This window comes from Aedes aegypti, chromosome 2 (genome assembly GCF_002204515.2).
Source record: "Aedes aegypti strain LVP_AGWG chromosome 2, AaegL5.0 Primary Assembly, whole genome shotgun sequence".
Lineage (NCBI taxonomy): Eukaryota > Metazoa > Arthropoda > Insecta > Diptera > Culicidae > Aedes > Aedes aegypti.
The window spans coordinates 266,171,078-266,182,861 of record NC_035108.1 but is presented as its reverse complement, the minus strand read 5'-3'; positions in this window follow the sequence as shown (position 1 = coordinate 266,182,861).

Here is an 11,784-nt window from a genome sequence, read left to right as displayed (position 1 = left end):
CGGCTTGAGAATGGTTCAAAAACAAATCCTTATATTTACGTAAAAACATGGATAAATCAAAAATTAATGTTGCCTATCCAAGAGAATAGGGATTAACCTTTCGTAATTCTGAAATGTACTATTTTTATTATTATTTAAAATACATGAAGAGTTAAACTTTGTGATGTTGTCTTATGTGTAGGGAAAAATACGACATTTTTCGAATTTTACCATTTTGTCTGCCCTAATTTTAGCATCCTTTTTTGCCCGATTTTGTCAGCCTTAAATTTATTTTTTTTAATCAGACTAAACACGTCTATACTTGCAATATTGGGTGTATAAATCAATTATGATATTGGCCACGTCTATACAATCATCTAAAGACCGAAATTTTGTAATTTGAAATTTTTAATAATTATCCATTTATTGACCGACACCTTTCTGATAAGATTTGGTCACTTTTAAAATCAGACCAAAAACCAGAGCTATTTGATCAGCTTTGTGCAAGAAAAGCAAAGCAAATATATATCACAATATTGAAGAAAATATATAATCTCACAAAATATATATCTCACAAAAACGTGGATGGTTTCAGTCAAATTGTGAAACTTTTGAATATTTTTGCGCATTTATCAGATCCATTAACTCCACTGTGTTGTTGAATTTCGGCTAGTACATAAACCAAAAATTACTTTTCAAAGTATATCGTTGGAAGGTTTATTTATTATATTTTACAATCAAATTCAATCACTCTACCATGTGTCAAAATACAATATTATTTACTCCGCCATCCGCAGGTACTTACCAGAAACATCTAAATATTATTGCAAAGAACTAAATCATATTTCTATGGTGACCCCAAGCACTATCTTCGCTTTTACTGAGCACGACAATCTTCACGGAAACAGTTTATTAATTTTAGCCAAATTACTCCACTGTGAAGCAGAATGTCAAATGTATGAAACAAAAAACAATATTAGATATATATTTTTTTCCGAAACCCGAAAGCAACATTACCGATTTTGTCAATAAAAATAAAAAATGTTTTGTGCGTAACGCGACACCATTTGTAGAACCCTGTTGGAAGATAAACGTTTAGTTCATAAAATGAAATCAATGAGATTCTGCAATTATTCAATATTTCCTGCCAGTTTGAAGTCACACTCTGGTTCTTATCAATACATAGAAGGATTGCCTCGAACAAACCCCGATTGTAAAAATTATAGCAGAGCAGATATAGGCGATAATAGAGTGAAGTTGGGAAAAGTGCATTTCAGCGATGGTGTCGCGTGACGAAATGTAACTGCTTTTAGCTACCATATAATACAGTGTTATGCTTCAGAATGAATGTCACAACATCAAAACCTGTTTAATCACATGGTCACATATTTCCATAACAGGCATATTTCCGAGAACAGGCCTCATTTAATAATGAAAGTCGGTTCCTCGTGATGTCACGTTACGCTGGAATGTTTATTTATTTAAATCTATTTAAAGTCGTGAATAATGAAGATGGCCAAAAAAATGTGACGATCGGTTCTACTTCATAACCTGGAATGCAATTCACCGGAAGAACCATTTACCAAAATTTTATTTTACTGCTTTCTTGACTAAACATGTCTCTTCTAGAGTTTCCCAACATGTCAGCATCGAGGGAAAGAAACAAAAAAGTAGATTGGAGTACCTTGTATCATTTAATTTCACCCCAATTGCTTTACTTTGACAGATACGCGTATTTCGACTACCAGTTGTGGCCTTCTTCAGTATCAGTTACTCGTATCCACTGGATCAATTGTGATGAACTTATTATGTAAAATTTAACCAATGATAACTTTAAAACCAATGCATCTATACTAGAGTGTCCATCCCTTGACAAAATATTGTGGGGTTGGACAAATTTCAGGATTTCCCGTTTCCCTGGATATGAGTTCTGACGTCCGGGCATTCCCGAAATGAACGTCAAAGTAGATAAAAACTACATAATTTCAATGGAAAACAGTTTTTTTTTTTCTCAAAATTGGTCGGTGTTCAGACAGACTAAACCAAGTGCTTTTTCATGATAATAAAAAATGTACGCCAGTCATTTTAAATATTTATATTGTTGCATTATTTGCTGTAATAATGGAACTTATATATTTGATAATGCATCGGCATCAAAATAACATCGGAAAAATCAGAATTGATGGAGCCCTTAACGTATCTTTAGAACGCCAAAATATCAGCTAGGTCGGTCTGTCTGACCCTAGACCAATTAATCCTTATACGATAAAACGGAAAAATATATTCTAAAAGAGAACACATAGGTAATTTTTGAATGTAGAAACCAAGTTTCCAAATAAGCAACACATATTTTAAAACATACAAAAGTATTATGTCCATAGCTCTGTGATTACACGTTAAATTAAAACTCTCTATGATGCACATTCGAATGGCACTGAGTTATTCTTACTTCGCAGATATTTTTAACATAGGCTACTTGATAAGATTCACTTTTTTGAACTACTGTACTGGGAAAGCCACGTGATTTTTCGCGAAATTCAAGCCTACTACTATTACCATTCCCAGCACTGGTCTTTATGCCTAACGTCCATTATACCTACCATCCTTATGCCTAACGTCCTTATGACTAACGTCTTTATGCCTAATGGGGTATACACGTTTGTTTTAACCCTCATCTAGGATCCTGCGTGCAAAAATCTTAAAGTATTCGTTATTGGTCATCCAAATATCGAAAATAGGCCAAAAACTTAAGTGGCGTTTACGTCAACATTGCGAGCATAGCAAACACGGCTGTTTTGCGGCTGGTCACATTCTACACCCAAAAGTTGAAACCGTCATTATAGGCGTTTTCTGCGTCTATTGATGGCGGAAAAGTGTTCTTCTGAGCGACATGACGTTTTTGAGCGTCTATTGATAGGCAGATAATCCGGTCATTGAGTCGAGCAGTTTTTACGGTACAAATGGGGAAGTACAACTTGATATGCTTTTTGCACCACGCATACCAACAAGCGGGTTTAGTGCTGTGGTATAGTATTTGGTTTTCACGCTCATGATCATGGATCGATCCTGGTTGATGTCGCATGTGTATTTATTTTTCATGTGCGTAGATCACCAACACATGTATTAAAAATTAAAACTTCCACACATATGCCTTTTAAGTGCATGTATTGGAAGTATGGAAATACGCAAAAAACCGAAACGGTGCAAACCAAATTCGAACCATAATCATCGGATTGACTAGCACACTATGAATCTACTGCTGCAACCAAAGTCGATGTGGTTTTACGTTTCATATGCATGATTGCTCATGCTATTGATAAACATGTGAACATGTGTTATCCCTAGCAAAATAAAGATATACAGTCAAGTCTCCTTTAAAGCGTTAATCATCGTATGTTGAACAAGTTTAATGTATATTCATAATAATTTATCACCTACCAGAGTAGCCACATTCTCTATTGTTGTACAACTTACTTAAGGACTGTTCATTTTATAAAGTGGACACCTTGTGCATGCTATATCTTTATAATATATCAATAAAATCGTAATCGGTTTTCTGTATACAGTATCGTTCGACTATTATATTATTGCACGATGGTGTTATAACAAAAAAGCCATCAAAATAATTATAATTCACACGAATAAGGAACAATGTTTAGAATGGTCAAAGATTGGTAGGTCTTTAGCCAAGTATAATAGTTAAGTATACCAAAACACAATTCATTCATAAAAATTCGGTTTTTTGGTATGTGAAAAATATTGCTCTAAAGAAGCTCTTTTAGGGGACCATTATAGTTAACATTAAAACATATTTTTATTTTGCCTTCATAAGTCGATATCGAACCATGGAACATCGACTCAAGAAGGTTGTGTAAATAAAAAAAAAACTAGAATATTCGGCCCACAATCATGTTTATCTTTCCTTTGCATATATCTTATTTGTTTTTGAACCTTATATTGAAATGACGAAACCCGTAATGAATCACATTTTCAACTTGCATCGGAATTTAAGTGCGGTCTAACAGCATAAAGTTGGTTTGTTTACATTTTGATTACCGTCCAAGTTCATAAAACCGGAAAACTACAATGATAAAAGGATCGTGACTTTTATACGAATTAGGAAGGACAAAGCTCCGGAAAACTCTAGAACACCCTGTGCAATAGCTGTTATAGTGCTCCACAATTTGCAATAGGGTCCTAAAATGGTTAATGAAATCTTGTTTTCATTTAATAACACGAAAGATCATATTACTGCAACTACTTTAGCAATTTTTCTCGCTCAAATAACGGATATATCATATTAAAACTTTAATTTCAAAATTGGATCCATAAATGAACCTTGACACTTGAGATAATGTTTGACGTTCGCTTAGTCGACAAAAATATCACAGGGGTTTTAGTTTTAACACTGGGGTTGTTCCTATCTGACATTTCGGAAGGGACACGGAAAACAAAATACACCCAAAATTTGAGTTCAAATCAAGAAGTGTGACAAAATCTATAAAAACATAAAAAAATGTTTTTTGTACTTAAACAAAAAAAAAACATTAAAATATTGAGTAAACATGTGTTTTTGGCCTGAACGTAAGTGTTTGGCACTCAAATTCAAGGATGGAAATCTAGTGATCATGACAAAATAAATGATGCATCGCGGTTGTTCTTTATCATGCGAGCATAGCAACAACGATAAACCATTAGTCGTCAAGGCCTAACAACAAACTCCGCTCCCTGAAAAATAAATCGCTCGGCATGTGTGCTAATGGGGGGCCCAGATAGCCGTAGCGGTAAACGCGCAGCTATTCAGCATGACCATGCTGAGGGTCGTGGGTTCGAATCCCGCTGGTCGAGGAGCTTTTCTTAAAGGAAATTTTCTCGATTCCCAGGGCATAGAAGTATCTTCGTACCTGCCACACGATATACACATGCAAAAAATGGTCAATCGGCAAAGAAAGCTCTCAGTTAATAACTGTGGAAGTGCTCATAAGAACACTAATCTGAGAAGCAGGCTTTGTCCCAGTTGGGACGTAACGCCAGAAAGAAGAAGATGTGTGCTAATGATCATTTGTTCGCAAACCTAAGTCATAACTTTTCGAGAATTTTAAAGCTTTTATTCCGCGATCTGTCTTCTGGCATGCCATTTCTGATCAGAAAATCAATCGGGCATGGTTTGGGCGGAAAATTATGCCGCGAACGCATTATGATTCATTTAATCGCAACATGTTACAAGATCCGACAAACGGTTTGTCCCGCGACAAACAGTGCATCGGATGCTCTATATATCCTTAGTATGCGCGCGTAGTGAGCTGTTCAAAACATGCTTCTGCAAGAGCGACGGCCATCTTAGACCATTCAAATACTATGTTGTTAGTCGCTAGAGGTGATTTTCTTCCATCCTTGCTCAAATTGGGACAGGGCCTTAGGACTCTATTGTAATGTTGTAACATTCAAATGGACTTTTGCAGTGCTCTTAATTTGACTGTTGTTGTGCTCTTAAATTGCTGGTGTATGCTGCTCAATGAAACCTTTCAAAGCGTTACTGACAGACAGAATACTCTGGGATTTTATTTACATGATAAAAAAGATATAGCATAAACAAGGTGTCCTCTTTATAAAATGAATAGTCTTTAAAACATGAAAACTCTGTAGAATCTTTTGCTGGTGCTATTCAAAGAAAACAAGATCACGGTTCTACTTTCACATTGATAAAAAAAATATCGATCCAATGCTGATGAATGCTACCCAGAATGAGCCGATTATAAGAAACCGTGCCCCATATATGGGATTAAATTTTAACCATGGTTTTAGTATAATAGTAAAAGAGTTTTCTATAGATGAATCGATCATTTTGACCCAAGAACAACTTCTGCAAATTGGCTATGAGTTTTTGCAAGCAATTTATTTTAAGAATTATGGCACCGATATGTTGATTTTAGAACAGAACGTTCAGTGGGGAGATTGTAGTAAACCGTTTGGAGAAGTCAAGAGAACATATATACTGATTTTTTTATCATGAAAAATATGAAAACAAAATTTTATTTTTATATAACGCAATAATCTTTTTTTATCATTTTTAATTTTGACTATCTATGAATTGTGATAGGAATTAGTTGTTCAGGACAAAATCTCATGATGGAGACATTTTCGATAAGAAAGTTTTTCTAAGAACAACTTATGCTGCCCATAAAGGCCCATATTGAAAAAAGTAGGCACTGAGAAAATAGCGCTCAAACTTTGAAGTTTTTCTTTCATACAAATGTTTATAATTTTCTATTAGGGGCCGTCCATAAATAACGTAGCATTTTTCACTGATTTTTTACACCCCCTCCCCTCTCGTACCGTTTCGTCGCAAATGCTGATACTTCCCCTTGGAAAATACGTAGCATATCAAGCACCCCCCCCCTTCTTCTTCTTCTTCTTGGCATTGACGTCCTCACTGGGACAGAGCCTGCTTCACAGCTTAGTGTTCTTATGAGCACTTCCACAGTTATTAACTGAGAGCTTTCTATGCCAAAGTTGCCATTTTCACATTCGTATATCGTGTGGCAGGTACGATGATACTCTATGCCCAGGGAAGTCCAGAAAATTTCCTTTACGAAAAGATCCTGGACCGACCGGGAATTGAACCCAGACACCTTCAGCATGGCTTTGCTTTGTAGCCGCGGACTCTAACCACTCGGCTAAGGAAGGCTCCCCTTTATATTTTTTATTAATTTTCCTCAGTGATTGGGTTGAAACAAAAAATTAGAATTCAGAAGTTCAATACAAAATTTGATATTAATTACTGACTAAAATGTAAGGATAATCTAATCTAACAGTATGATATACAGTAGCGCTCGAAAGTTATTTGGAAAACAGTTTCAAATAAACACAGTTTGCTGTTATATAATTTGGTATCTAGTTTCATATAGGCTAAATTGTATTACTTTTGCTGTTGTTACCAAGACAAACAAGTTTACTATAGAAAATGTGAAAAAAAATGATTGGGTTGATGAAGCTCGTTATTGTTGAGTTAGGGTACAATATATTTCTAGTTTATTTTTAGTTAGAACAGAAATTTCGTTATTAGAGGATTTTTTTTTTAATTATTCTTTGTTAGGAAATAGATTTCAATAAAAATGAACAATAAAATATATTAATTCGAAATGAATTATTATCCAAATTCAAATCCATTCAAATCTATATTCAGTGGCCAGATATAGAAAAGATTACACTTGATAATATTTGGAATGTTTAGAAAATTTTAGCGATTATTATACAAATTATTTATCTCTATTAATATTTGAGCTGAACTTCATTATCTTTCTTCATAATAAAATAAACCTACACAACCTATAATGAAACAGTTAAATAATAAAAAATATCAAATTACCAAGTTATCAATAAAATTGAATGATAGGGAAATTTCGATATCACTCGAATCTGTTGTCCTCATTAATATTCAGGCTATTCCATCAAGAGCATTGATACATCAAAACAAATCGATGAGTTGATTAAGTGAGATCTCCTGCAACATTGAATGCATAATACACGGTATAAATATCTTGTTTCATGTAATATTTGCCGAAAAGAGCATATTTTATTGTCTTGAAAACGGCTGACTTTATGACTTGTCAACAAATGAGAAAACAATGTACTCCAAGTAGTTAAAGCATTGATTTATTTATTCAACTTTGATTTTGTTTATTAATAAATTTATCAATTAAGACTCGAATATAATATAATATTTACATAACCATTTAAAGCTTTGAAAAATCTGTTTGATTGCATTTATCAAGAAAATCTAAAATTGATGAATGTTTTGAAGCTGAATCATCATTTTATAAACCAAGTTTATAAGTCAAACAAAACAGAGGACAGAGCCTGCATCTCAGCTTGCATCTCAGTGTTCTTATGAGCACTTCCACAGTTATTAACTGAGAGCTTACTGTGTCAATGACCATTTTTGCTTGCGTATATCGTGTGGCAGGAACGAAGATACTCTATGCTCTGGGAAGTCGAGAAAATTTCCAACCCGAAAAGTTCCTCGACCGGTGGGATTCGAACCCACGACCCTCAGCTTGGTCTTGCTGAATAGCTGCGCGTTTACCGCAACGGCTATATGGGCTATATGGACGACCCCTAACATTTCTTCCTGACATATTTAACATAACCGCATAGCTAACTAATTTTGCTTCTAATGATCAGCAAAAAATAATAAACTTGAACACAATTCACGTTTTGCAGCTGAAATTTAAATTAAAAGTTCATATGGAGACTGGTATGCCTTTATTTTTCAATATGGGACTGCACCAACTTCATATTTTCCAATACATTTTCAAACAATGTGTGTTTATTTTTATATGCATAATAAAATGCAGATTAAAATAAGTTTTATTGCACTCATTCGATAACTGTCAAGCAATGATACATAGTTTTGACATCATGAATGCTCTAAAGCATGACTTTAAATCAACAATATGTTAAGCATTATTATTATAAGTAAATATAGAGTTGATCTGGTGGTAGGTCATTTGGCATAATAATCATTTGACATAAAGTCGTTTGGCATAATGAGTCTGAAAACCGAGGACGTCTCAAGATGATATTCGTTTTTACGTTTTTATGGGATTCTGACGACATCAGGCTTATTTAGAGTCTGTTGATTTAAAAAAGGCACTTAATGCAACAATGATATGCTCTTGAATAAACTAAAACATATTGGGAAAGTTATGCCAAAACTATTTCATTACTTATCCAGAAATCCTTTCTTTCAAATATTTATTCTTCTTTGGGCTCATTCGCTAATTTCACACAACGCTTGAGGGGGTGGGTGGGGGTCAGTAAGTTGTTACAGGTCATACAAAAATTTATAATATTCATACAAAAAGCGTTACGAGGGGGTGGGTGGGTGTCCCAAATTACTATTTTTCGTCTTATGAAATTTATGAACAAACCTTATTGAGTTTCGTTATTGGTATAATAAATAAAATATTTAGCACAAATTTACCCTTCCTTCAAACATTTCGAAATAAAATGTAATCATAAATATAAAAACTGAAGATTTAAAATTAAAATGAATTTCGCCTTCTTTTATGCATAGGCTGTTCTTTCGAGCTATATTGTTTTTAGATATTGTTTTTTGTTTCCAACTAATATAAAAGCAACAATCGATAACATTGATCTGCTCAAGTTATCAGCGAAAAGAGAAATCGATTACTGCAGTTACTCCGATGGTTCTGAACGCATTTTTTGATGTTCTTTCGTTTTATTATGTCACAATAATTTTTGACGTCCAATAACCTAATGTTTAATAATAAATTTTGCCTTCTTTTAAAAATAGGTTGTTCTTCATATAAGATCATAAGATAAAATTTTGTAAAGCTATCTATCTATCTATATATCTATCTATCTATCTAAGCGCTTGCACAACCAATATTGAAAAGCATCCTGGAAATACTGGAAATGATTCCAGTATTTTCTTGTCGACATTCATATTTGCAGCATATCGTATACAATATGACACAAACATTAACATGGCCAGGCCCACTGTGCAGACTTGGGTTTTAAGATAATTGAAAGATTTACGACCATCAGATTATTCACGAATGAATAACATGGTGAACGAACATTTTTCAATTTTATAAGTGAAGAAATGGGGACCACCGTACCGACCGTTTCATTAAGAGGGAAAGGTAAAATCGTTGGAAGTGGCGTAGCTAAGAAAATTAATGCACACTTCATCGCTGTGTTCCTTTTCCTAGGATGGGACACAGGTATTTCCTCCGTAAGTCCTGGCTCTAGAGCCTTGGCTTAAGCGCCATTACTCGCTCTCTGAAACGAAAAGAAATTTAAATCTGACCCATCTCCTATTATGCTGTGAATTCAGATAAATGTGTATAAAAACCCACAAAATCATCACATTGAACAAAAAAAAAGGTATTTTGAAATTTCTCACCCAAACTGCAACTCTGCATCAATTCTTATGCAGTAGAAACTAAATTTAGGGGCAACATGAATGACACATGAATGTTTCATTATCTTACCTGAATGTGTCTTCGATCAAACACATACAAACTCTAAGTTTTCATAAACAAAAACTTTATTACCCGTTAACGGTAGACTAAATAATGCAACGCATTAGAAAAAAATGAACATTTTCTGTTCACATCAAATATGTAAACTGATCATACCACACTCTTTCTTCTTAGAAGTTTTGTCTTCACAAGGTTTCATATACCATGTAAGTATCATAGCATGCCATAGCATTTAAACAAAATATTAAATTCTCCTAGTAAGCCGACAAGTCATCACAGTCAGTTTCCTTGGAAACATACGTGTTGAGCAAAATCAATTGCATCAAATTTTTCACCTTCCGGCCGACAGCGTGACACTTTTTCGATTGTCAAGGCTGTAGTAGCACACTCTGCTGAACAAAGTGATTTATTTTCACTACACATTTGTTCAATCCAATCTTCCTTAATTAGATTTCATAATTTCACTTCAATCAATTTCCTACGTGACTTTTACACTTAGATAAAATTTAGTAAAGCTAATACATAAACATTTTTATAAATTACTGATTTATCAATTCTTGCAAGCAACGCATTTAGAATGATCATTACTTTAGAACCTGCTAATATTTCTATATAAATAATTTTATAACAAACACATGATATCTATTCGAGATATGTTGAAAAACATTATTTTAATCAATTTTCCATTCTTTCGATAATGTTTTGATGTACACTTTCAAAATTCATATTTTTTCCTTCTTTTACTAAGTAATTTTCTTCAAGTGTTTCGTTCCAACTGGGACAGAGCTTGATCCACGGCGGAATGTTCTATGAGCGTTCCCTTTATTATTAACTGCGAACATTCTTTGCCTATTTACTTTTTTCAAATATGTATATCACAACAACCTCAAAGACACCCCATTTTCTGGGATGTAGAAACATTATTGTTTGGAAAAGATCTTCACGAGTTTTATTTAGATATGCGGCTTGGCAAACCTCTGAACGAACACCAACACCAAAAAATCCACTTAAGGGTATACGAAATCATTTCGTGACGCGTTCACCATTATTTTGCGATTATGTTGTGAACATAAGTTTTTTGAGAATTATTATTTATGTATATCAATTCCAAAAATATAGAAAAGCTGGCTTTGGTGTAAAATGTTGAGTGCGATAATTAAACCTTATTGTAATTTCTGTAAATTCCAGTTAGGTACTATTGCATCTTCTTTACAAAAAAAAATATAACGGTAAATGTTAATGACTGCTAATAAGAGCGGTTTAAAATTTATAAAAAGTTTGAAATTCAAATCCCCATATCTTTCTTAGGGGTCGTCCATAAACCACGTGAACATTTTTCCTGACTTTTCAGTCACCTCCTCCCCCCTCGTGCTTTTGTGTGGTTTTGACGAATAACCCCCCGCTCGCCCAATGATCATGTGTTTCATTTGTTCATGAATGAAACAGAAATTTGAAAAATGGGAGAAGAGATATTTATGAATTGGTTTGCTATTATTAAGCGAAATGTGAGATTATAGTGTGACAAACTTCTGCAAAAATCCCTAACAAAAATAGCTCAAAAAAGATTTGTTTCTACTGCAGTGTTCCTTATTATTGTTTGAGGAATTAGTTTTCACTTAGAGATAATTTTGTATTAACATTACAGTACTAACATGTGGGGAACATTTTTTTCAAATTTTGTCATAGTAATTTCCATAGAAATCTTAATCGTCTTCTAATCGTTGTTGGTAAAGAAGATATGAAATATTGAATTTTAAAACTTTTTTTTAAACTTGAACCATCCGACTGCTAA